The 27,998-nt window shown below is 44.1% G+C and overlaps 1 protein-coding gene and 1 long non-coding RNA gene across 3 annotated transcripts in view; one reads left to right on the forward strand and one right to left on the reverse strand.

The window, feature by feature from the left end:
- The window catches only part of LSAMP (limbic system associated membrane protein), a 977,049-nt gene that overhangs the window by 152,200 nt on the left and 796,851 nt on the right, over positions 1-27,998 (forward strand). The gene's annotated exons all lie outside the window — the stretch shown is intronic.
- LOC147654345 (uncharacterized) lies at positions 6,125-27,970 on the reverse strand. The gene is made up of 3 exons (XR_015284986.1): positions 27,418-27,970; positions 24,546-24,669; positions 6,125-12,763 (listed from the first exon to the last, which is right to left on the reverse strand). It is a non-coding gene; the product is annotated as an uncharacterized LOC147654345 (long non-coding RNA).

The raw sequence follows: 27,998 nt of genomic DNA on the forward strand, positions 1-27,998 counted from the left end.
TGTATGTCTAAATGTTCATCTCCTTATTTTGGGTATTTATTTAGTTGGAGGTTTTTTGTCACTTTGACCTTTAGCAAACTATACATTTTGGCATTAAACACAAAGGTTCACAGTAAAATGGCGTATGTATTCAGTGGTGGAGAGAGACATCTTTTTATGCTAAATAACCTCTTTTGGTCTTTCAGAAAAAAAATTCTTTCAGAAGGATTTCACATCTCTGGTGAGAGGTTTTAGGGGGAAAAATATTTAAGTATGTATTGTTTTCTAATCAAATCAAAGATAAAGAAATGTTAATTTTCAGTTTTATTGAGAATTGCTTACTATTGCCACCTTGCTTTGGGATAGCTTTGGAGCACATCATATTTTCTCAAAGCACTGGATGACTCCAGGGTTGGGTACAAAACTTCAGTTGCAAGAAAGAGGAGAGAGACTGCCTTGTATATCAGTCTTATGATCAGCAGATCAAAGAGGCTTGTAGCCCAAGCTGAGACTACAAACACCATCATCCGCATTGCACTCCCGAGAAAATGAGTCATGGAATGACTGTGTGGGGTGGCAAGGTCTGAGGGGAGTAACTGGGATGCAATGTGAGAAAGGAACGGCTCCCACCTTGCTTTCCTATAGCTACAGCGTGCTGGTAATAACCCTTCCTGAGCTCATCTCAGCAGCATCCTGCGGGATGTGTCTGGTAACAAACCTGGCTGTGCAGTGCAGCAGCAGCACTTCTGCTAGGGCAGGGAGCACAAAGTACCTCTTCTGCTGTAGCTGGGGATAACTGCAGTTTTGGGAGTGAGCCCTGGTGTGCTGGCCATGCACCAGTCCCCGAATCACTGAGCTTCCCAGTGGGGATTTGTAACTTGAGCTCGCTGGTAGCCTCATTTCCACCGGAGAGGTTTTAAACACTGCTTGTCTTGGGCAATGTTTAATGAAGAATGAAGGAAGGAGAGTGTTTGTATTGTGCTTTTTTGGGGAAAAAAGTGCACCTATAGGAGAGCTGAGTAGCTGCAAGGATGGGCACCACACTACTGGTCTCAGTGAGCTAGCAGTCCCAGTGCTCAGCTTTTGAGTGTGTGGGATGCAGGAGGGTAAATGACAACATCCCATCCATCACTGCAGTGCAAAGGCTGTGTGAGGAAGGAGAGGGGGTTCACAGCTCCCCACTGCCTGGCTATGACCAGCAGGAGAGATGAAGTATCCAGCCATGCTATGAATACAGAATTAGAAAGTGTGTGTGGACTATTTCAAATTCAGTTGAGCATTTTTTGCTGTCTGTACTTCTTCCTCAGGCCACAATACAGCTCCTTCACAGTCCTTCCTACCAACCTGCCCCTCTCCTGCTTCCCAGCAGAGCAAACACTGAAGCACAGTGAGACAGCTGGCAGGCATTCTGCCTTTCCTCCTTCCCTCCTCCTTTCCCTGCCAGTTTTGTCCGTCCTTGCACGCTGTGGATGAGTTCTTTGGGGTCTTTCTTTAACTTGATGTGCATACCCAGCACAGCACAGTGAGGGCCTGGCCCCCTATTAGGATCTGAGTGGATAATGATGGTTTCTGCCTCCATTTCTGCTGAGTCTGCAGGCTGCATTTTGTCAGCTGCATACCACTGCCCATAGCTAGTGTTGTCATCTGGAGTCCACACCTGGAGCTGCTGCTGCTGGGTTGATCCGCTGTGGATTTTTTGTTTGTTTGTTCATTTGTTTGTGCCAATAATGGAAATTCTTAGTACCTGCCAATTATGAAAAAAAAAAAAAAAGAGGGAGTCATAATCTCCTCTCTCTTTTTCTATATCTTTCAATTTTTTTCTCCTCTCCACTGGGACAGAAGTAAATAAAATGCTTGATAAAATTTAGGCTTTATGTGTGTGAGAGAGATACTTATTGTGGTGAGCTGGATTGAAGAAATGAGATTTGCATAGATATAGATGGATAAAAAGAAGAGAAGATTGGGAGAAGAATGCTTGAATACTGAATACCTGAAAATGTATGGAGCTGAATGTATGCCTGAGAAAACTGTCTAGACTTCAGCAGAATTGTATTCAGTTGCATCCACTCTGTTCTTAGCCCCTTGTTTTGCTTTTAAATCACATTACACATTTTGTCTAACTCCCCAGGTGTCTCATTTGAGGATGTTCTTTCTCATTAGGGTGTGAGAGGAGAGAATTAGTGTTCAGTGTGCTAGAGGTATGTCACTACTGCAGAGATCCTGTGGAGCTTAGCAGGGTGATGGTAGGGCAGTACTCTCCTAGAGACTTTGGTAAACACCCATTGCTTGTGATAATTAAAATTTGAGGAAGCCCTGAGAAAGAAGCCTGTCATCATGAAATTTCCTGGGCTGCAGACAAATGGTTGGAAATCCTGAGTTCTCAGTTTTTCAGTCATCCTCAGCTCTGGAGGAACTGAGCCACAGGCCAGAATCAAAGATTCAAGCTGGACTATGTAGCTTCCTCTTCACAGCAGTACGTGCATTTTTGAATCGTACCTAGGATTATCCTGGCAGACTTTGCCAGAAGCTGAAAAGATCTTGAGAAGACTTCAAAGCATTTAACTTCTTCCATGTTGCAGCTAGTGGTACATAGGCTGGGAGGTCTGACATGGAGGTTTGGGTTGGATCTGATACTCATTTGATTCAGAAACCCGGCTGTCATGATGGCTGGGAGGAGTTACATCAGGGAAAAGGAGGAAGGTGGGACATTTGGGTAACCTGATCCCATGGTAAATCTCAACCCTAACAATGAGAGTGAGGAGCTAATTTACTTTTTGGAGCTTTAATGTATCTTCAAAAATATGCTGTCAGTTATTGTCACAATTCTGGATGTTGTGATGTGTCTCATTTCTGCCCCTTCTGGAATACTGTGAGAGTCTTCCTTTCAATTATTTCCTTTAGCTTCCAGTCCCAAAGTCTAATAATGTAACATGTGGAGAGGGGGAAAAATGCAGAAAAAAGGTATTCCAGCACCTTTGAATTCAGCTTTTCATTTAGCTGAATGCCTTTATAGTCCTTATTTCCTAAGCTTGGACAAAAGTCTAAGCTGATGAAGAAAGGCAGCTACTTGCTTTTCATGTGCATAGGTGCTCTGGAAAACGCATGTGTGATCTCTCTGGGACAACCTGAAACCTAAGAATTCAGCACATGAAGACGTTTCCTCCACCTGGCTGTCAATGCTTTGTGGCCACATCTTTGGTGCACATATGCAAGCAGAAAGAAGGTTTTTTTCCAGCTCAGCCCATATCTGGGCTGCCCTGTTTGCAGTCTTTCCACATGATAAACAGGCTAATTAATTTACAGGGTAAAATGAGAAAAGGGAAAAAAAGAAGGGGGCACTGGGGAAAGGATCAATGGACAAATTGAAATGTCATTTCCCAGCCTGCAGCTGGACGCTGCTGCCTCGCCTGTCTCTCTCCCACCTTTTTTTTTTTTTTTTTTTTTTTTTGCCTTACCCTTTTTTGTTTTTTTGATTTGGTTATAAAAGCCAGGATGTAATTGGAACTGGCACTGAAATCAAACAGCATGACCTTGCCAGGTTTCTTCCAGTCCCACCACGCCATCCTTGCTGGCTGAGGGAAATAAAAGAGGGTGGAGGGGGAAGCGAGGGAGAGCGGCAGCACAGGGAGTCCCCTGACAACTCGGCTGCTTGCGTGCCTGTCTTTGTAGGGCTTCTCTTCTATGCATCTCTTATTTATTTAATTTTTGTCTAAGGCAGCCAAAGTGCTTTGGGGACCTGGGGGGTGACAGCAGAGCACACAAGCAGCTTTTTCTTAGGAGCTGACATGTAAAACTGCTGTGGGAACTGAGCAGTGTAGTCTGGCAGCTCATGAGAGTGGTGTCAGCTTGAAGGAGCTGGGAAAACAAGGGCCTTGATGCCTGGACCTTGTTGGCCTTTCTGGAGCTAGAAGGAGCAATCTTTTATTTCCAAACTCAGAACATGTGGCTCTGGCTGTGCTCCCTAATTCTGCCCTGTAGCGGCACCCTTCCAGATGACTGAGCCAAGAAAACTCATGTCATCTGTGAGCTGGGCATTTTCTGGAGCTCAGATGTCCCCAAGGAGAAAGTTTAACTCAGATTGTCTATGGCTCATCTGCTCAAAAGCAGGTCTTGTGCTTAGGAGGGCTGGTTTCTGCTGTGTGCCGCAGGCTGGGTCCTCAGTGAGCTCTCCAGGAGGGGTCTGCATGCACATTTTTCTTTGCTCTAACCCTTTTATTTGGGAAGAATTCTGACAGGCAGGGAACTGTAGTGCATTTCCAGAGGTCTCCAAGTTCTGGAAGAGAAGGGGTACAGGGTGGCTCAGTACAATGGGAAGCAGCCCCTGAGTTCTAGTGTAGAGATGCCTGGATGCAGTGTCCCTAGAGTGGGGCTAAGCAGAGCCCTGAAACAGCCCAGGCTTGGGATTGTGAGGATCTCATTGTGAGAGGCACTTAAAGTGTGAGCTGAAGGCACATAAAACAGCAGGGAATAAATCTCCACTAAACCAGTCCCATCTTTGGTGCCCTCACACACAGCCAGGTCTGCGGTGTTAGTTTTTACAAACTGGAGTAGGAAATGAAGATGAAAGCAAGACAGCAGTGGCAGAGTGCTGCAGGACCTCAAGGGAGAAGACAGCAAGCTTGTTTACAGGCAATAGAGGAGTTGGGTTTGGAGCAAATACTGTTTGGTGGGATTGATAGAGCCTATATAACAATATCCCCATCTCCCTCCTCCATTCTGTTTGTACACTGCATGCCCATTAGATCACTCTGAGTTTACACAGAAACTGCTGAGGTAAAAAAATAAAAATAAAAGAAATATATATTTTTTATAAGCCTGTATTTCTGTGTTCTAATATGAATGAAATATAAAAAAATGTGAGTGAATGGAGCTCCCACAGGAGAATAAGTGGAGAAGCTTGAGTCAGCAGAAGCAGAGCAGAAGGATAGCAGAAGTTTATGGAGGCCTTGATACTGGCTCGTTGAAAACAGAGATTTGTGAACTCGTGGAGATGAATAATATGGTTCACTTCAGTTGCTTCTTTGCAGACTTTAGCCAAATTCCAGCATGATACTTGAGATACTTTTGGTACATGATGGGATAGGATTTTCCTTTTGGGAATGATTCAGATATGATGCTGTGTTCATTCATAGTAGAAGGGAAGTTTCCATGAATTTCAGATGGATCAGATTCAGGTCCATAAGTGAACAAACACATCTTTAAAATGTTATGTGCCTTTCTCTGCTACTGCTGCTTTGTTGTGCTTTTGTGTTTTTGCAGTTAGCATAAATTCTTTGTTTTGCCTTTTCTTTATTTACTGTTCCTAAACAACTCTCACTTTCAGATCATCAGGTGCTTTTGTCTTACTGCAGGTTTGAGCTGTGCACCACAGACTCTCCTGTATAAACATTTGCAAAATTAAGTTTTATTCCCCTGAAGGTGTTTTTTCTGAAGTCAAAGAATACCCTTCTACTATGAATATCAATGTAATTAGTGAGATTTCACCCTGTGCAAAATGCTAACTGCTTTCTCCCACCATGTAGCACTTGCTGGTAAATAAGGCAAACTGTACTTTTTATGAACAATCAGATCAAATTTGTCAGTGACTATGCTTTGGCTGCACTTAGTTCTACTTTAAAATCCCCCTTCTACACATATTTGGCCAATTTAATTGTATGACCCCCCAAAAAAAAAAGAAAGAAAAGAAAAAAATGAAGTTTGGCATTGTGGAAATATTCATAGAAACGGAATCATAAAAACTCCACAGAGAATATTCAAGATAGAAGGATTTGTTCATTTGGCCAGCCTTAGCAATTGTCAAAGAGAATCAGTCTTGAAGTCCCCTGAGCCCTGATTTGACTTATCACAATAAGCAGCATCAGATTTTCAATTGAAAAGTAAGGGAACTACTGTAGTTGGTGGATAATATCACATCTTTATCAATAATAATGATTAGTTTATTCCCTAAAGCATAAGGTAATATAGTCCATGTCATCAGGACTGGTAATTTATATTTTGATGTTTTGGTTCTGCAGGTAAACATGCAATTCTTTGCATCACTTTGCTAAACTCTTGGCTTTAATGCAATTTGCCAGTGAGTTCTCTTTTCGAGGTTCAGTGTTGTTAAAAAAAAATAAAAATCACTAGTGAATTTGTAATCACCACCTTTCAGCTTCATTAACTGCTCATTTTTTATTGCATAATAAAGAAAGAAAACTAGTTCTTCACCTCCATTCTCCATAATATTCACTTTTTCATAGACTTTATCACACCTCCTCTTATTTGTCTTCTCTTTGACACAAACATCCCCCCCTCCTTTCATTTCTGTTTCCTGTATGCATTTTTCCCACTCCTGTTATCATTCTTGACACCTTTCTAAAGAGGAGGCTGAAACAATACATTGTGACTTATCTGGCCACTAGTCAAACCATCTGGAATTTCAGACTTCACCTTAGAAGGGGAGGGAGACTGGGTGGGGGGGAATCCATCAAATAAATTGGAAAAACAAATACATTTATTGAACTCACCATCTGGTAGTGCACATTCCACCAGCAGAACAAAAAAAAAAAAGAAAACCCACCAAAAAAAACAAAACCAACCCACCAAGCTAAATTCAACAAATCAATTATTCATTGTGAATTATTCACTAGCTTCTATTCCAAACACTGCCAAGTTATGTTTGTTTATTTTCATTTGGAGTTTAAAAAAATCCATGGCAACATTGCTGTTTGTGTTCAAGCACAAAGAGCAGACCTGGACTTCTGTTCTGGATGCCTTTATTAAATCAAAGAAAAGCAACACGAAAGAACAAAAGTAAAGTTCTCAGAAGAGAGACTAGCACGTGTCTGTAACACATCTTTTCACTGTGTCTGATAAAATGGTAGGTGTTGCAGGTGTCCAGACTGTTTTAGAAACACAAATATAAAAAATGCAGAAAGAAACAGTGTTACATCTGTATTAGGGCACCACCTGACACAGACAGGGTTTGCTCCACAGCTGAAGAAAACGGATTGATTTTTACTGGAAAGGAGCTTAATAAACTGGTGTGGCTGCAGGTCAGGGTTTACTTGCACTGTCAAACTGGGGAGTAGAGGATGGGAGAAGAGAGAGTTTGAGCAGGTGATATGGGAATAGGAGGATTAGGAGCATCCTCATCTGCCGGGAAGCTGCCTGGTGCTTGGGCTCAAGCTCCTGCCTGGTTTGGTCTCTTTTTGTGGCTCCACTTGTGGTGTAGGACTGCAGTGGGGATCTGAGCAGTCCAAGGCAATGGTGGTTTGTAATCTTCTCTCTGGTTTGAAAGCTTCTGCAGAGCAAGGCCATTTGGGGAACTGGGAGAGCTGGACAGCTCCAGGTGTTGTGATTAAATCTGAGGAGTCAGCAGAAGGGACAAGGTGAGAGCTGGCCATCCATGGCCCTAATCCTTCTGCTCTATTGGAAAGCACAGCAGTAAAGGAGGTGGTGTTTTTGGTGTGGTTTTTTTTTGGTGTCCCAACTTAGTTACTGCTAACAACTAATTAAGGCCTAATTGAATATTAGCCGAAGGGCAGTCAGATAAGTGGTTAGGAAATGGAAGGAAATAAAAGTGCACTATGAGTCACGTTTTAAATTGATTTAGTCTCCTCCAATGTAAGGTGTTAGGTGCCTGGCCTTGGAAGCATTTGGGGAAACCAGGACATTTTTCCATACATTTGCACACTGCCATGCACACAGCCTGGCTCCTTTGGCTACTGCTGCCTTTGGAGACCAGCAGCAGCACTATGGTGTGCAAACATCCCTTTGCAGGTGCTGATCTTGGCATCCCAGGGCAGGATTTGTTAATTTGCATCACATGAGGTGTTCAGTTCTAGCTTTATGTACCAGAGGGCCCTGTTGCCTTTACCTAGTAATGAAATTATGTTATTCACTGATATATTTCCAGAAGGAGGGGAGGCAGAAGTTCTCATTTGGGTGCATGCTTTACACTTCAATTTTTTTTTTTCCTAGTTCTTCCTTATTTTAAAAAAAAAAAAAGCCTTGCCTTTAGATACAATTCTTACAATTTTTATACCCCCTAATCAGTGCCTGCCTGGTAATTCATTTTGTGCCTGCAATTAAATCATTAGCACAAAATGTCCCACCATTAAGCTGTGGTCAAAAATGCTGCTATCTCAAATTGCACCAGGATAAGAGGTAAGAATTCTTACTGATAAAGCAATACTCCAGTTTTGAATGTATGCCAGCTTTTTAAAACTGTGGCCCAGATTTTGGGAACTAAGGTTAGAATATTCAAAGCAGTGGCATTTCCCATCTGCTGATGTCCTCAGCTATCAGGTTGCTGTGCTGAACAGTTTACTCTGCTAGAGATCTCTACTGCTTCTTGTGGCACTAATGCAAATATATATATGCAGAAAAAGGAGAGAAGGAGTGAAAGAGAGATTGAAATTGAAAATACACAAGATTAAAAACAAGAGAAAAAAATAAAATAACACAAACCAAAAAGCCAAGCAAATGAAAGATTAGGGAGATATTTCCCCTCCTTAGAAAAAGTTTTTCTTCATCATCTGCTTTGCTTGGCTTCAGTCCAAACATTCCTCCTCCACTCTGGCAGTTTTGGTTTCCTTGTTCCCTGTCCCTGCCCTGGTGTTCCTGTGCCCAGTGCTCTGTCACTGGTTTTCCTGGGCAAAGCTGTGGAACTGTCCAAGAGTTGGCAGGATAATAGGAGAATCAGAGAGTGAGCCCCAGGGAGCAGGCACTGCTCACTGTGTGGGAAACAGGATCAATGCCCACCTGTACTTTACAGGGACTGATGTCTCCCCTGTGAGAGGTTGCCTGGAGCATAGTCCAGATCAAGGGGCTACTTGATATTAGGGATTGTTGCAGGAGCTGGAGATGTTGGTGCAGAGAAGGTTGGTAGAGCAGAAAGTGAGGTGGTGAAGCATCTGAAACCCTTGAAAATCCTTCTGCACTTCATAAGTGTTTCAGATAAGAAACAGGCTGTGTAAACTAGAGGACACAGATGATTTTGACATCCAAAATCGTCTTCAGAAGAAGATGCATTTGCAAGGGTGAATTCCTTTTGATTTGGGATTTTTGGGGAAGTAGGCTTAAAATTAATGCCAGCAATGCATAAGGCTGCCAGTGGTTTTCAGCAACATTGTTCTCTAAGATAAAGGGGAGTTTTGTTGGCCTTTACAGATGATTTATTCTGACAGTTATTGTATGTTCAACAATAAATTAGGTTAAAATAGACTAATAGCACATATTCACTGATGCTCTTAACAGCTCAGCAATAGATAGGAATTTCATCTCCAGCTTCATTCTCCTTCTCAAGTAAACAGACTTCGGTATGTAAGCCAGACAAAGGCAGGATCCTCCAAAGAGAAGGACAGGTAGGTAGGCAGGGAGAGAGAAGTATTCAGCAAATGCCTCTCTAGTTACTGATATGTGATGGCAGAAGACTTTGGTGTTAATGGCAATGCAGAGTTTTCTCCCAGAAAATAATATGTACAGTGAGAACTTGCACTTTTAGCGCTTTGAATCTTTCTGGAAACCTCGAATGCATGGCAGTTGACTCTGTTTCACAAACGTCATTGCAACATTCCCCTCACGGGTCTCCTGGCTCTCCCTGCATGTCAAAGGCACCCCTTCCTCACCAAGCTGCCGTGCCTCAGGCAAACCTGTCCATGTTATCTGGTACAATGCTGCATTGAGGCACTGCCACCCTGAGATCTTTGTGCTGCAGGGTCAGCTCAGAGGGTGGAAGTGACATCAAGAGGAGTGCATCCTTGTGCCCTAAGGCAGATCTGGCTGAACTGATGCCATTCTAACCAGCCAAATATCTGATATGCTTTCACTTTAATAAGGCTTTTGACACTGTTGTGGCATCCCAATAAGCGAGTCAGAGGAGGTCAGTTGAAATACCAAAGGGTAGTTGCAACATCTCTTGTGCTCAGAGAGGAGTTACCAACAGTTCTCTGTCAAACTGGAAATCTGTGGAGTGGCAGGGCTCAGTCCTACAGCAGTCACTGCTCAGGATTTTCTTTCCCGAGTTTGATGATAGGGATAGCAAAGAAGCTCTTATTTTTAATGTTTATGGGATTGTAGACATGCTAGTGGAATGGGCTAGAACAAAATGCTTAAATTGACTGAAAAAGTTGTGTCTGGAATTCAGGGAGAGCATGTGCAAAGAGCTGCACTTTGTCAGGGATAATGAAGTATGTATATGTGGGCCAAGGAATGCGTTGAAGAGCAATTCTGTGGAAGAACACGCTGGAATTACTGTGAAATGTGAAGTCAGAAGGTGCTAAACTGAAGCAGGGGTATATTTATTTAATTATCCCCCCCTTTTCCCTTTCTCCTGCAGCAGCCAGGACACTTAGCGTTACTTCCTGACCTGCCTCCCTAGCATCTGTGGAGTCTGGCCCTGAGTCTGTTATAGCCAGACAATCTAGGGCCCAGATAGGTGACAGAGACTTATGGAAGGGCTGTGGTGACTCTGAGGTGCATCAGGGGCTCCAGCTCTTCTCCCTTGCTCCCTAACTAGTTTTGTGCCGGCTCTGGAGAACCCCAATGCCATTAGCACACCTGTGGCATCAAGGAAAAAGGGAGCTAAACAAGTGGAAGAATGAGGCAGAAGGCAGCCTATCAAACCAACATGCAAAAACACCCCAGATGCTTCAGGTGCTGCTTCTCCATTGGCAACAGAACACTGCATTCACCTGTCCAAGTCCTCTGAGGCAGCACAAATGAAAGTTTAATACTTAGGTATTGAAAATAATCTGCCTATCATCACTGCTTCTCCTCCCTTTGCCTGCTTCCTTCTGTCCCTCACTTGCCTCATACTATTTTCTTGTAAACAAGGTGGTCTCTGTTTCCTTGGAAAGCATCAAGTTGGTGGTTAGACCTGGAAGGATAATTCACAGAGATTCACTGGCTCTGCAGTTTTGCATTGTCTACTACAAATGTCTGTGAGCTGAGGGCAGTTGCCTTGACTTTACTTTTCTCAAGGAATGATTGTTTGCTTACTTGTATGGCTCTTTATGTATTTTTTTCTTTTTTTTTTTTCCTCTTCTTTCTTTCTCTCTATTTTCCCCCCTCCATTTTATGTTTTGGGGGTTTTTTTTAAGTCAGTTGAACAGCAAGTATCAGAGGTTTGCTATTTAATCTACCTTTGCTGGTAGATCTCTTCCCTTGTTCTCATGATTTGCTGAGGACATTTCCTGTAGCCAGAAGGTGTTATGAAGAAACCAGTGGCTTTTACTCTCTCTGGAAGAGGAATCAATTTATGAAAATAGAACACAGAATAACTATGTTTGGAACTTATTTAAAGGTTTTTCCTTTCCCCAGGCTTGTGCCCAAGTATCACTCCTAGGAAATCTGAGCATGTCTTTGTCTGTGCGGGAGTTTGGAGGTTACCTGTGCGTGCCCAGTTACATCTGTGCACACAAACATTTTACACAGTTCTATGTATGCAACTGACTTCTGTGATTGCTTTGGAACCAGAGCTGCAGCAGGAGATTTTGGGAGCTCTTTGTTTTTGCTGTGGCCAGCAGTGTCTGGTGCAATATAAAGTACAACTTCCGATGCGAATGTGTGCATATGTTTGAGCTTCTTCTTTGTTCTCTGCCCTTTACCGTTACGTGGGTTGGCAAGCTGGAAATGGCTTTGTGCCAGCGTTTAATGGGAACAGCTCCCAACTGCTGAACGTGAGTGCAGAAAGCAAATGCAAAAGAGAGGGGGTTTTGATAGTGAGAGAAACCATGTTTTAACTGGGGAAAATTCTCCTGTAATACAGATTCTATAACTTTCCCAACTCTGGTTATGACACATTTTAAAATCCATACTGCTGTGAAGTAGAAATTATAGCCAATTAAACAAGACTACCAAACAGAGTCTGTCCCCAAATTTCCCCTTTTTGTATTTGTTGAACTGCACAATTATTTCAAATTGAGTGTTGCATATTCATAAACCACATTTCAAACCACCCAGTCTTCTGGTTTATGTATCTAGTTGGAATATTAGCATATATTTCAGAAGCTCATTTCATTTCATTGATCCCAAAGTTCCTTACAGCAGACGTGCGTGATATTTGTACCGGTACCAAAGTGCAGCCTCCTTTGCGACAGAATATAACAGGTGTTTAACAGAGTGAGAATTTCCTCCCACCACATCAGCTAAACCAACATACAGCTGCCTCTGCCTCCACCAGGAATGGCTGGGTAGGTTGTGTACAAATACAACGTACAGCAGAGGGATTACAGCACATCCATGACACTGGCAAATTTCTTTCTTTGGATTGGTGCTGAGAGTGACCTTAGAGCCTAAGGGTTAGTCCATGTGGTCGTGCAGTTGTAGTGAGAGATGAGGATTTTGGTGGCTGTCGTTGTGGTGATGGATTGGGGTTACCCAGCCTGTTGGGAAAGCTGCTCAGGAGGAGCTCAGGTGAATGAGGCTGCTCGTGAGGGAGGATGAGTTACTTGGTGGGGTTAGTGGGCGCAAGGATATCTTCTCAAAATCTCAACTTACATGTGAGTGGTAGAACTTTCCCATGCAGGCAAACCCAAAGACCCGCTCGGCGAAATGAAGGTTTTCAATTGCCTGTCACTTTTTAAAAACATAGCATAAGGGTTGGTAGCTCATGGAGGGAACCCTTCAAAGCTGCACCCAGCATGTCCCTCTTAGAATTCTGTGGCAGCAGTGCTGACTTTTTGAGTCACTAACACTGTTATTTGCAGTTTCTCCCATCCAAACAGTGACAGTTCGTTTCTCAGCTCTGTTTAGCTTGTCAGCTCGGCAGTGGGGGGCTATGGCTCCTCAGGCACAGTTACTGAAAGGAGGGAAAGAGAAACCTCTTAAATTTCTATCGTCTTTCATTCTCGTGACATTTATCAAATTTCCCCTGACAAGTTCAGATCAGACATGTTCCCCTGCCTTCCTACAAATATCCCTCTGATGGGCAGGGAGGGTGAGACAATGAGCAGCATGTGCTTGGAAAAAAAGGGGGAAAGTGTTATATAAGGGAAGAGGAGGAAGGTAAAGATTCACTAAAAAACCCAGAAATAAAAATAAAATTTAAAAAGGCCCCAAAACCTACAGAAGGAGGAAAGGAATAGAGAAAGAGGCAGGAAAATAAGGAAGATAAATGGTTTAAGATTGTTTGAAAGACTTATTAAGCCCACACACTAAAGTCTGCAGTTTTTAAAATACCTTGAAAAACAAGTGTTGTCTTTACTGTTGTGTCTGCCAATATTCTTGTCACACAGCTAGCTCTGCATTTTCTGGTTCTTAGTTTTCTCCTGCATTTCTCCACTATTTTTATTTTTTTTTCCCTGTAACTAATATTTTCCTTAGTCATTGTCTTATGTCTTCAGGAAGTTTTTTTTTCAATCTCTTTCTGAGTCCTAAGACGAGAAGGGCTATGAGAGGTTTCTTCCATTTCCATGACACACGGACAACCACAGTAGACCATGCCCACCCACCTTCTCTTTCTTAAGCCATGTCAGGGGATGCCCCAGGAGAAAAAAGGCAGAGAGATCTGAACTAAAATTCCAGATCCTTCTGCATCTTTTTCCCTTACAGTTTGGTCTTGTGGTGCTGGGAAAACTGATTGCAGTCTCTGCTTTCATCAGCTGCATAGTTTTAAGTGCCTGCTCTCAGGGGGTCCTTTGGAGAAGACTACCCATTAGGGAAAGAGGGGTTACATGGGAAAACTAGTAGTTCCCTGGCTGTTTTGAAATGCTTTTTCCCAGGCCTGTGACACTTAATGGCTTGGTCTGTACTGGGCAGTTGTATCATGTCCTGCAGGACACTGGAACCACCACTGCAGGGGCTCTGTCTAGAAACCATCTCTTCTTAGAAATCATTGCAGCTCCAGCACACCCAGCTCTGCTGACACATGGGCATTCACCAGCTGGTACAGGCAGTGGCTGATATCTGTCATTAACTTCAAAACAGGAAAAGAACACAGCTGCTCTCGTTCTGAACTCCCATCTCCACAGAATGTACAGACAAAGTTTCATGGCAAGACAAAGCCACGTATGGTGGGAAGTTTAGGGTCTGCTGGCCACGTAACTGTGTACAAGAAAAGCGACTGAAAAATTCACTGGAATGAGCACAATCTGACTGAGCAGAGCTGTGCTTGCTAATGGCATTGATGAGTTTTGCTTGTGGATAGCAATGAGCCACACATTTTAACTCCCAGAAGTACAAATGGTCCTGCAGCTGCTGTTTGGTTTATCTTTCTGCTAGGCTGGCTGCTGCACATGCTTTTCCTCTGCCATTCATCTAGTTTCTGTGTGTGTCAGAGGAAAAGCTCTGAGGAAGTGCTGCATACTGGATTGGTAGCATCTGCCATCTTTTCAAAAGATGTGTTAGAGAGTCTTGATGGTTTGCACACGTTTGTTTGGGCTCTCTGTGGATGAAGGAATATCATGGTGATTGCCATCTGCTCTCAAGGTTCAGAGGTTGGTTGAAACACTGCCAAATATCAGGGAGTATTCAGCATTTATCAAGACATCTCTTGGATCTGGAAATCAGCAGAGAACACACTCTCCCAGGAACTTTCCATTAGTATTAGTCAGAAAGCAGCTTCTCTATTTGGCTTAAAACTACAGAAGTGTTTTAGAATGAGTGTATGGAAGTCATGAAAGGTAGAAGTAATCGGGTTTGGATTTGCCTCTTGCTTGGACCAAGAAGATTCATGGATGGTTGGTTCTTTTTTTCACCTGAATCACCCTGGTAATCTGGAAATGTCTACAGATCCATGCTCTTTGGCACTTACTATCAGACATGAACAGGAAGGTGTGTGGTAAAGGAATGACTGAAAGAGAGCATGAACTGGGTAACTCAACTCAAGTCTCTGTTTCAGGCTAAACATGACACAAATGGAAAAAGCCAAAGATACAGCCGTTCATTGATTCCCTGTGCTTACAGATATCTGCTCAAACATGCAGCATTTCCTTCTTGATAGCATTTCTGTTGCATGTTACTGTCCATCTGCAAGGAGATTACATATTTAGCATCTGTCTACCCATCCATCAGCATTACATTTCTTAAGGCACCCATTCACCGTTGGCTTTCAGCATCTGTCTTCCTTGCCACCTGCTCTCTGTGTTCTGCATCTTTTCTGACAGAAAATTCCCTCTCTGTTGTGGGCATTTGCTCTCTTGTGTCTCGGTTCAGGTAGAGACTTGCTGGCTCTCTTTCATGGAGATTGTTTTTCTTTTCTTCTTTCTCTCTGCAGTGTTCCTTGAATGTAAAATAAAATTGAGGCTGGTTGAGACATTTAGCCTTGCTGCTGGAAGATCCAGGCATGACTTGCAGTGTGTCACTGCTTCCTGATGGCATAGGACAGCTCACTTCTGCAATTACGCACAGTACCAGCAGCATGTCAGAATCCTGACTCGCACAGCTTCCCAATTCAAACATCTTACTTGTGATTAAGAAAGATGTTGGCGTTTTCATTATTCAGAAGTATTAAAAGAGTGGAAAAGTGGCTGACTTGGACATCAAAGCAATGTACAGGTGAACATCTTGGCCTTTTAACTGCCAGGCCATTTTAGCCATGCAGTCAGGTGGAGAATTATACTGCTGAACCTACCAGGACTGGTTACCTACAGAGACTAAATTGCTTTGTATACAGCTGATATACCCTGGAAGCTAAAGGCAATTATCTGTGCTTGATAAGAGTCACAAGTTCTCGAGGCCAAAGTGCGCAGCTGCTCCACTCTTGGAGATCTTGGACACACTACAGGGCCTGACCTTCACTCTTAACTTGAGCATCACCCTTGACACTTAGATAATCAAGAGGTTGGAGTAACTGGGATAGAAAATTGTGGTAAACACTGTACAGTTTTAAAGCTCTTCTGCTGCTGAAGGCCTCAGGTTATGGAAACAGCAATATTGTTTTGACTCCTTTTTTCTTGTCATGAAAAAGAAGAAAAGTACAATCTAAATGCAGTCTGTCATCTGTCTCTAGCTGAAGCACTAAGTTACTGTGTGTCTTGTAATGATACTTAGAAGCCTTGGTGCCACTATTAGCAGTGTACAAAAATATATCAAAGAACTGTTCCTGTCCCCAGAAAGCTTGTGATCTAAAGTCCAGATCCTACAAAGCATTAAGAATCTGCTTAGCAGTGTGTTTCAATTAGAACTGATTAAAATTGCTGTTGTGGAAATTACAGTTCCCAAATATCAGTCAGGAACCCAGGTTAGAGAGCCCTCTAATAATACACAATAAGGAGAGTTCCAGAACCAGCAAGTTTACAGTCAAAATGTTGAGCAGTGACCCTCTGTTGGATTTCTTACAGTGCATACAAATTCAGTGCCTGTGTAAGGCTTTGCAGACACTATGAATAAAATGGGGAAAAGATAAGAAACAGATACAACAAAGATATAGGTGGAAGCATAAGGTTACAATGTAATGTAATATTAAGAATATAAATCTAAGATAGAATTGAGAATATTCCAAGAGCTTGGGTTTTTTCTGCAACATTAACTTGATTGCATTGCACACTAGAATATATATAGGTTCTCTGTTCTTATTTTACCTGTGAAATGTACAATTTCATATATAATGTGTGATAAATAGGATGTACAATGGCCTAGAATCAATGGTGCAGGAGCAACTTTAACATATGGAATGGCTTGACTTCTAAGCTTGATTTCTCAGTCTTGATGTTTTAGCAATGCTGAGGTTTTTTTTTTTTGTACTGTAGATATATCTGTATGCATGTGCCCTTCTGAAAACTAGGTGAAACAGAAGCCAAACTTAGCCATGTAGTAGGGCTGTCTTTAAAAAGAAAGACCTAACGAGCTTGTTGCAAAGCCCATCTGTTTGACAGGCCATTTGTTGAGTGCTAGTGCAGCTGGAGTGGGATTCTCTCCGATGGGAATAGATGGGCAGGCTGATAATTTTTATACAGGAGAGCTGAGTCTGTGGGGGAAGAAAAATGTTTTTGCATTAGTTTTGTTACCTTTTTGTTGCCCTATTTGTTAATAGTGGGACTTCCTTGGGGCTCTTTTCCTATTTCAAAACTGAGATAAATAAAAAAAAATAGGTATTTTTCCCCATAACCTTGGGGATAAACTGGACTGACTCTGTAGAATGACAGAGATTTTCTCCTGTGGAGTGGAGAGTGCTGGGGTTTAGAACATGTTATTTTAGACAGATATCTATTTGGACAGAGTGAAAAACCTGAAGATGATAAATGGCCTGTATTTGCACATTTCCCAACTGAAATGCTAACATTACTGGAGGCCCATTTCCCAAATCTGATCTGAAAGACATGCTTCATACTTATGTCTCTTCCTAGTGCTTTTATACCATCATAAAGACTTTAGTATCCCATCAAGACATATTAACATTTTTCCTTGAGCTGGGATGGTGTGAAAGTGGCTTATTTTCCAAAAGTCATCATGCCTTCTCTAGGTAACAAAGAAGTCTCATATATCCTCACTCTCAGTCCTCTTAGAAGCTCAGGGCATGAAGAAGGCTTGATGTGACAGTCAAATAGGTAAGAACTCTGATGAAGTCCATGAAAATACAACCTAAGGCTCTCAAGGAAAAATAATTTTTACCACTAGTGCCCTGGCCACAGCACAGTTTTTGTTGTCTCCTTTCTCAAGGAAGGAAATGTGGAGTGACAAGCAGATACAGGAGTGGAAGGTAACAGATGATACATGGAAGCATTATGTATGAACATAAACATAAATATAAGATGAAAACATTGCATAGCCCCAGTCAATTTTTCCCCCTCTGTCCTTCTTTCTGTTTCAAATCAGATAAATTAATATTTTATTTTTGTGCAGCTGTAGGGGAGATACATTATTGAAGGGATCAGGGATCATGTTTTTCCAGAGTCCCTCCCCATTCCCTGGTTTTCTGTGCTACATTAAGATAAGTTTAAAGAGAAAAAAAAAAAAAAACAACAAAACAATGACTTCTAGGGCTGGAGTTGTGGAAGTTGCAAAAATTCCACCCAAACACTCATGGAAAGACCCTCTGCAAGGTTTCATTTATGCCTCAAGTCCTTCTTGTCTTACTCAACATACTCATGAAGAAGTCTCCCATGAGACAGGTACATCAAGTTTGGCTCTTAATAAGTTATACAGATGCCCAAGGTCTGGGTATGGTCAGAAGAACGGTGCACTGCTCAAAGCCCTGCCTGCAGTTTTGGGTTGTGCACCTGTCTCAGGATCCCTGTCAAAAAGCAGTGCTTCCCAGTTTGTGTAGCATGCTGTAAAATACATGCATGAAAATACATGCATAAGGCAAGTGTTGTGGTGTTGGCATCTTGGGCATAGCAAAATTTGCTGCTCATTTGTGTTGTGTTTGTTTCTATTACTTTTTTTCTGGAGCAGACCTGAGCATTTCTCATCCAGGGAATTAGGAATACTTCAAGTGCACTGAATTTAATCAATTCAGCAGATATTTTTGTGCAGTCTCACAGAGGAGACAGGATGACATAGAAGTTTTGAATCCACACTTTGAATCTACACCGTCCCTCAACAGGACACCCTGTACAAAACCTGCAAATACAGGATGCTGCTTGGTCCAGTTAAAAACCCACTACTCTTCAGCCTGCCAAAGTATGAAGGTGCTGATGTGTCTGTCTGTAATGAAAGATTCAAAACAGCACTTGAAAACAGATGTGTTATCATCTGAAAACAGTCAATGAGACAAGTAGGTGTCCCCTCCAGTCCAGATCTAGGGGGCATGAGCAGCTCTGTTTTCCTGTCATCCCTGTGTGAATCTCCAAGTAAGATATAGCAGAGATGGAATGCCACAACACAGGGATAACATATATTTTTAGGTCTTTTTTTTTTTTTTTTTTCCTAGCATTTCAGAGGACAATGTGGTGGTTTGTTTTTTCCTTTCCTCGAGAGTCTCCTGGCTGTTGCAAATGTCTTTTAGGGAAAAAATGCTGCAGAGAATAAACAGATCCCACAGGCTGATCTAAAATATGTTCCTTTCTGGCTTTTGCTGATGGTAGAAGGGGATGTATTGGAAAGTGGGAGCACTGGATGCAGCATGGCCATTTGCCTGACCCCCCAGGAGTTCAGTGAGAAGCTTTATCATCTCATGGTGTGCTGTGAGGCATTTACTAAATCCTGTGCAAAATTGTCACTTTCAGTGCAGTGAAGGTGTTTGGCACTGTTTAGAAACACAGAGCATCCTCCTCCATGAAAACCATGCATGTAAAGCTGCCCTGCTTTGCCTTAGGCCCCTCTAAGCTTCCCCCTTCTGTCCCTGGGGCTGCCCCCCAACCCCATGACCCCTCTGCTTGTCTCATGGTTGAGAAGACACACGCAGCTGTAGGAGAAATTTGCATCCTCCTCTGTGTCCTCCCCCATCCCAACCACACACAGAAAGAAAATTCAATTAAGCAAGTGATTTGCTGTTGTGTTTAAGTTACAATAGTAGTAATCACACCAATTATAGAAATCAGATTGGCAGTCATGGACCCTGCCCTCTGCATTGCTTATTAACTTCATTCCAATGTGTGATTTCCCTCCGCCCCACTGAAATTGGTGAATGTCACCTGTGTATGTCCCTGCTCCTCCAGGGTGTAATAGCATCTTTGAAACCTAACAACCAATTGCTGCCCTCACACATGCAGTCAGATTTATCCCTACCTCTCTCTATTACAATAATGAGTGGGTAGCAGATGTAGTCAAATGTTTTTGCAGTATTCTCCCTCTGCCCTCCCTCCCTTTCCCTAGCAAGCAATAGTTTGAATCTTAAGCAGTGTATTGGATTGCTTTGTGGAGACATTTCCCAGGCCCAGGGGGAAAATAGTTACACAACTGCCTAGGATCTTTTTCTCCATTTTCCTTTTTTTTTTTACTTAATCCTATCTTTCTTTCTACTTGGATGAATCTTCTTTAATTATTTAAACTGTACAACAAGGAGCACCATTAAATATGATGACAGATGTCTCCCTCTGTTCCTGTTCTCCCATCTCTAAGATTATCAATGGAAATCCCTTCACAGGCAAAACATTGCTTTATTGCAGGGAAATTTTACCATATTATTTTCCCCTTCTATTGCTCTCATGAATGTTGGCAGATTTCTAGTTGGCTTCCTTTTGTTACCTCTTTCTCCAGCTCTAGAGTCAAAGAGATGCAGAATCCAAAACACATTTCACTGAAAATTTTTGAGAAAGAAGCTGTTGGTCCAGTTCCTTTGGCCCAGTCAGGAAGTCGTACCGCTTTCTGCCATGAAATGCTGAGATGCTGTATTGCAAACATGGGGACCTAGCTTTGGGATGCCAGGTACCTCCAAAACCAGAAACACTCAAATCACCATCTTTCCACAAAATTGGTTGTTGCTCAACTGTACATATGTATGAGCTCAGGGTGAAATTGGGTTGTGACATGTGGAGGGAATGAGATGAAGTGATGAATGAGATTAATCTCACACTGCTTTAAAAAGATTTCAAGTTCTTTGAATAGAAGTGCCAGTGAAAGAAGAAACAGAATTATGATCCTTCTTATTGATACTATTCCTTTTCACTGCTTTGCTCAATCCCAGGGCTGGGAGATGGTCTCACATCTCAGAGCCAAACTGAACTCCAGCATAAGGGATTAGAGAACTCCACAGAGTCACAGAATGGTTTGTGTTGGATGAGACCATTATTTAGGTTAAAACTGCTGACACTTGCCCTGCCACTACAGACCCTGGTGAAAGGTCACTCTTCATCTTTCTTATAGGCACCCTTTATATATTGAAAAGCCACAATAAGGTGTCTTTGGAGCCTTATCTTTTCCAGGCTAAACAAACCAAAGCCTCTCTGCCATTCTTCATAGGAGGGGTGCTCCAGCCCTTCTTGTGGCCATCCTCTAGCCTCAGTGGTAGAGGCTCATGTCTTTCTGTGCTAAGGACCCCAGAGGTGGCTGCAGTACTCCAACTGGAGTCTCATGAGAAAAGAGTCAAGGGGGAAATCACCTCCCCTGCCCTGCTGGTGGCACATTTTTTGATGCTGCTTAGGATGCAATTTGGTTTCTGAGCTGGGAAAGAACATTACTGGCTCATACCTAGTATTTTTTTCACCAGTATCCCCATGTCCTTTTCCACAGGGCTGCTCTCAATTAATTCATTCCCCAATCTGTGTTCATACTAGGGATTGCCCCAATGCAGGTTCAGGACCTTACACTTGGTGTTGTTGAACATCATAGGACTCTCACAGGCCCACTTCACAAACCTGTCAAGGTCCTTGCAGATAGTGACCCTCAGCTTCCTGTCGTGTACAATCTCTCTGAGGTGGACTCAACCTTTCTATGTCATTAATAAAGGTGTCAAACAGTACCAGGCCTGATATGGCCCCTTGGGGAGTATCACTTGTTACTCATCTCCATTTGGGCCACTAATCCATTGAGTGCAACTTATTCCATCCATCCTTATTCCTTATCCATCTACTACTCTATCCATCAAACCCATATTGTTCCAATTTATCAAAAGGGATGTTGGCCTAAACCATGTCAAAAGCATTACAGAAGTAAAGACAGATTACATCAGTTGTGTCCATCAAAATGTTATCCTGCCTTGTCTAGTGCACAGCTGGACCTCACGCCACCTCCTGTTGTACTCCTGCCTTTCTCAGTGTGTCTGGGTTGGACATTCTTCAATCATTCATGGCATTTGCTGCAGTCCAAAAAAGAGGCTATTGGGAGGATGTTAATTTAGATGCTCGTTCAAAAGTCAAATTAGCTTCTCACATCTCTGCCTTTTTGGGATCACTGTTTTTCCTGTGGTTGGTCTGCTGTATTATTTACACTTTCCACAAGAGAGGTGGCGAGCCATCTGGATTTGGTGGGCAGCCAAAGCTGGTCAGATTGCCCACAGAATTAAGATAGAGCTGCCATGTATTGGGAATATCAAGCCCTTTAACAGGTATGGGAGCAGCTCTGGAGTGGCATTTTCCCAACATGCTGCTCCTGGTAAATTTGCCAGCACTGAATCATTTAAGGGATACTCTTTGTTATGTCTCTCCTCTACTGCCTTCCTCATGCTACATCTCTCTAAACAGGCTTATTACACATTTGTGACATGCTTAGTTCAACATGTTTGTGCAGTGAAGTTGGGACCTGGCCACCTGAGTAACTTTGGGGTTTGATGTAGTGCTGAGTGGTGCATCCATGTCATGTCACAAGCAGGCTGCCTTGAATTGCTGCTGTGATAAGGCCCAGCCTCTTCCCTAATGTGGCTCAGGCTGTCTCCTGAGCAAACTGACAGAAAGTCTGTGTCAAACTTCTTGTCACATAGGTGAGGATCCTGTTCAAGCAAGAGTGGAGAGGGAACTAGTGCAAAAATAGTAAATTGGACCCTAGAAGTTAAAGAAAATGGTTTTTCCAATGTTCTTCTCTCCTTAGGTTAGGTTTATTGTCATTAGCCCACACTTGAGAGAGAGCCACTCCAGATGCCTCAGGGTTGACTGAGAGTGACACAGGACTGCAGCCCCAAAACAGAGCTCCCTCATGGATTGGCACCAACCTGCTGCAGCTGATGAAGTGGCCATTTTCCATGGGTGCAGAGCTTGATGTCCCGTGCTGGGATGTGGGCTGTGGCATTACCTCCTGCAGGGGGCTGAGTGCCTGCATTGCAGGGTTTGACAGCAGTACCAGGCCAAGTGCCTGGCTGCACTCTCCACAATCCCCGGGGCAGGCACAGGCCGTATAATCGTACAGACAGAGTGGTTTAATCCTAGAGAAGGGAACAGATGGGGAAGGGAAATGGCAGCGTTTCAGGATGTGCAGGTGTTACCTGCCACAGTGCCACTTTCGGTTGGCTGCACAATGAGGTTTCGCTGGTCTTCCTGCCACCTTGGCTGGCCCATGGGCTAAGGGACCTTCCAGCCCTGTGGCAGGTGGAGGAGGGGAGGGCCACTGTGTCCTGGCCAGACCCCTGGAGCTTTCATTCCTGCGTGTTCTCCTGTTCTGACTCCCAGCCACGTGTAAATCTTCTCTTGCTCTTCACCTGCCAGAGCCCAGGGCAATGAAGGATCAGGTGGCAGGTAAAGTAATCAATCTGGAGGGCTTTTAGCAGCACGTCCTGCCATCATTTGACAGTGCATCTCTGTCAAGGAGACTGTGTCTTTCCTTGATCAATAAATCAATCTGTCCTTTTTTACCTTTGTGCGCCAGCATGTCAGTCATTTCATGCCATGGACAATGTAGAGCTGGCACTGAAGTGGTGTGGTAAACATTGCCTCCTGCCGAGACCCCTCAGGGCTGGATCAAAGTCCAGGGCCCATGCAGCATTTCTGCCCATGCCCATGTATCTGGGGATGGCACCAATCCACATCCTTTTACCTGCCTGAGTCGCTGGATGGTATTTGCTTTCACGGCAAATCCTCTGTCAGGATGTCTGTGATGCTCCTGAGTATATCCCTGAGAAGCCTTGGGTTCATGTTGGCGTAAGCCAGGACTTCATTTCTGTCAGGTGTCACTGAGTCAGACATCTCTCCTGGCTCTCTGCAACAGGGCTCTGCCAGCATCTCCCCTTGCATCCCACAAGTTCTCACTTCCACATGCTAGAAAAGTTTCACCACTGTGTTTTGGGGGAAAAAAGCCTCGTGTCCCATGGCAGCTGCCTGTGGAGGCATGAAGGACGCTGCTAGAACCATGCCAAGTGGGGGCTGAGGCAGGCTGCTGAGGCTTGCTGGGGGAGGCTGCTGCTGGCCTGGGGCTGGCCCTGCACTCTCCCAAATGCTGTACACAGGGTAGGCTGAGTTCCTGGCACCTGGGTGCTAAGGTTTGTAGAGACGTAGCTTGTGTCAGCCTCAATCTCCGATTTATCTCCTCCTGTTCGTGCTGTCACAGCTCCTTCCCGTGAATGCAGAGTGAAGAGGGTGGCAGTGTTGGCTAGAGAGGGACTGACAAACAGCTGGGCCCTCAGAGCCGAGGTGTGAATGATGCCAGCACACCGTGGCATCTCTGCTTGTTTTACCAAGGCTCAGACTGAGCATCAGCAAAGTCAATGTACTTAAGGAATGCCATTCTGTAATATCAAAGTGAAAGGCTGTGTCTCCTTCAGCATCTCTTCCACAAAAATGAGATGTGATTACCTGAGACTAGAAAACAGCTGTTTTGGGTGTGTCATGCTAATTTAGGACATCTTTTGGTGTTTTATTGCTCCTGACTCTTTTTGGCAACCAGCTTTGCTTTCTCTTAGCAGCTTCTGCCCTAAGATATCCAATTCCAAGTCCAAGGTGTACTAAAAGGGACCCTGGTGGTTGAATGCCATAAAAATGCCTGTTGGTCTTGGGAATTCCTCCTGTTTAGAAACACTTGTAAACATTGAAACCAAGGTATGAGGAGACTGGAGGTTTCCTGCTGGAGTCACAAGGCGTCCCTGCAACACATCAGAATCATCCAGGAGCCAGCACCAGACTGCAACCGGTATTTTCCTGTCCCCTACCTTTATGGTTTAACAACAAGATCGGCCTCCCTCTCTAGACATGTCTAATTGTATCCTTAGGCTATCATGACTATAACTACACTGCTACACTAATTAGGCTTACGATTCAACATCTTTCTTAATTTCTCCTTTCTTTAATTTCTTTGAAATGTTTTAGACAGCCATCTTAACTTAACTAGTCTTTCATTACCTAACATCCTTCATCTTTCTCTCCCTCTCTCCTGGATGCAGCTGTGGAATGCCAAGCCTCTTCTACAGCTCCTCTACAGGTGGTGGCTGGTGGAGTACCTCCTTCCAGTCAGGCAGCACAGGAGCTACAAAGAGAGCAACAAGAATCCTGTCCTCAGCCCCACTGTGAGGTCTGTGGGGCCCTTGATGTGCTGCACAGTGACAGCTGCAAAATTCCTGCATGACCCTGGATTTGTTATCCTCTTAATTGCTCTTACTTCCTTCTGGAGGTCAGGCCCTGCCATCCGTTGCCAGTTCCTCAGAGAATTTAGAGAAAAATAGGAACTATCAGCTTAAAATGTGGTTCTTGCCTTAAAAAAAAAAAAAAAAAAAGAAAGAAAGAAAGAAAAAGTGACTTGATAAAAATAGCCTCTTCCTCCTCTGTTGCTCTGATTTCTCTATGACTCCAAGTCAGTTTTGCTCGCTTGCAGATGGAAAAATGGGAAAAATGTTTTTTGCCATTTCTCTCCTGTTTCACACAGAGCTCCAGGAGAGAGACCTGTAGTTTCTCAGCAGGATAGCTAACTAAAGTCTAAATGAAAAATTTGGGCTGTTCCTGGAAATGAGGGGGGGAAATCCCCAAAGCAACAGCTTAATCTGTATATCTTTTCTTAGATCTGCATAGTTGACAATAAGACTAAAGAGTGACCAGCAACTTAGTGGGGCACATTAGGACTCGGATACTGTGTGATAACACAGTTGTATGTAACTATTTGCATGGAATTTCTTCAGGATATTGTTCTTAAATATTATGGCCAACAAGATGCTTGCCAAGTTTTTACAATGTAAGCATTCTTGCATAGTAAGGACAGAGTCAGACAGACAAGGATGTTTTGCCACATACTGCCATACTGCCATATACATATTGTCAGTATGTAGGGTGGTTTGTGGGGTTAAGAAAATATGGCCAAGCCTTTCCATCCTCTGCTTGCCATAGGCTAGCACTTATTTTTCCCTCTTTTGGTGTCCTCAGGTTAAAATAGTTTTCCCTAAAGAGTTTTTCATTTTGAAGGTATGAAATGTTTTTCCTTCTCTGACTGCTGTAATTGCTGTGAACAGTTGTTTTACATGGGGGCTGCTGTCTGCTTGAGGAATGTTTTAAAGAGAGGAAAACTTCAGATCACCAGAAATAGGCTGCAGACTACATTAACAAAGTGTACAAAATCTCCCTGCTCCAGCACATCCCATGTGCAAGAAACAAAAAACACCTCAGGTTGTTTATCTGTTAAGCTTGCACACACTTCTCTTCTGCACACATCTGCGTATGGGGTGTTATGTCAGGAGGGTGCTCTCAGAGTCTGGGCGTGAAAGTCCTCAATTCCCAGCTCTGTGCCTCCCTCTCCTCACTCCCTCCATCTCCCCAGCTCTGTTGTACAGGCTTGCTAAGGTACCTGAATGCAGGGACTCCCAGCCATGGCCCAGCCTTGTGAAGCAGGCATCTGTATGGCTAGGGATTTCTAGGCCTTCCCAATTTTCTGTTGGTGTTTTGATCTAGAAGTATCTCTGCTAACCTCTCTCCTAACCAGCCTGAGAACTTCAGGAGGGGGTTGTCCCAAGGGACAGGTAAAAATAAGTCCTCTCTCATCCTGATCAGAGCCTCGGAGCTGCTCGAGAGAGAAGGAAATATCCCAGATGGGTTATCTCATGGATTTGTGACTGGCTAGTCCCCAGGGCTGATGTCAGGTGATTGTTGCAAGCTGAAAATCTTGAAACTGAGACCATGCCCTCCTGAGGTCCCACAGCAAGTCTACTACCCTCCATGTGATGATCCTGGTGTACAGTGGCTTTTAGTTCATCCTGCCTACCTTTGCCATCTCTGTTAGATACCAAGCAGTTCTTTCTTTCCTAAGCAGCGGTGTGGCTGCTGCCAGGGTTCCTCAGAGATCACTGCACCTTTCTGGCAGGTGAAGGAGAGTGATCCCACTGCCAGCATGGTAGCAGCCCCAAAACATCCTGTGTCACTCTGGGGCCGTGCTGTACATGAGAAAATGGAGATAAGGATAATATCTGTCATTCCGCGCTGTGCCACAGGTGTAGAAGAAATAGTTAAGCCAGCCTGGGGCTTAGGGATGCCCCCATTTCTGTTCCTTTCCTCCCCTGCTCTCCTCAAATGCCAAGCTTAGAAGACCGGGGGAGGGAAGTGAAAGCTCTTTTGCAGTGAACTTTGCAAGTCTGCTATCTGAGGGACTTCAAGGGCAGCTGCCAGCTATAGTAAGACTTGCAGGAAATTCACAGGAGTTGGCTGTAGGCATGTCAGATGATGTAAGGAGAAGGGACTCACTGATGTATACAGAAATAGAATTCATCAGGCCAGCTGAGGAGTAGAGGAGAGAAAAAATGTTGCTTACTCATAGAAAAAGAAAAAAAAGGGGGTGGTGGAAGTGGTGTGTTTTCTAGTATTTGAGAGGAATTGTCTGCTGTCCTATTCCTTCCATGTTCCCGTTTTTCCAGACTTCTTTAATTGGTAGAAGTCACCCCACAACCATCCCTATATTACTAGATCACAGGCACTTGAAAGCCACAGTGCACTGAGACGTGATGGTGTCCCTGGCACTGAGGCTTTTCTAAAAGTGAAAACCGACTCCAAAAGTAGTGTGGGGAAGGATTTAAAGCTGTTGTTTGGAAGCCTTCTGTGCTCCCTGAGTTCCAAACCCCTTTTGTGGTTTCCTGCCCCAAATCTGGTGGGAGGGTGAGCCCAGTGACACTCTGCCGTCCCACCTCTGACACCTTTTCTATCTGCGGTCTCTTGAGCTACAGAATGTACAAGTTGAAGGAGGATCTGACCCCATTCCACAAAAGGGAGTTTGTCATCCCTGTTGCTCCATTTTTCTCACCCATTGCTGGGGACCCTCCTTGCAGTTGCCATCAGCTTTTCTGCTGCTCTCAGCACCAGCAGCCGTCTATCTCAGCAATAAGAAGCTCAGGCTCAGCCTGGCCTTGCCCTCAGCACACACTTGGCTAGCCCTCATCCTGCGGCCCTCTTCTCCTGGGGCCACTCTGCCAGCACAGGCGGGATGGGGGGAGCTGCTGCTGTCCTGGGCTGCTGTCTGGGGCTCGGGGAGCTCCCCAGGCCCCAAACACTCTTCTGCCAGGCTGCGGCCTGTCCTGGCAGCCTGTGCTGCCGAGGGCCGTGACAGTGTCCCCTCCGTAGGGGCAGCCGCCCGGCCGGAGCGTGCCGGAGGGCTCCGGGCCGAAGGGACGCAAGGGTGAGGGAGAAAGCAAGCGCAGCAAAAGCAGGGAGCAAGCACCGACTGCAGATGGATTTTGCCCCCTTCTGACAGCATCCTGCAACAGACCGGCGCTGCTGCCTGCGGCCGGCGCTGCTCGGCCGAGCCGGGTGCGTGTGGCTGTACAGCGGCTGTCACGGCCGCTGGCAGCCTCTCCCCAGCCTCTCGCTGCTTACAGCCACGCAGGC

Source organism: Cyanistes caeruleus, chromosome 3, assembly GCF_971803275.1.
Source record: "Cyanistes caeruleus chromosome 3, bCyaCae1.hap1.1, whole genome shotgun sequence".
In the NCBI taxonomy this organism is placed as follows: Eukaryota; Metazoa; Chordata; class Aves; order Passeriformes; family Paridae; genus Cyanistes; species Cyanistes caeruleus.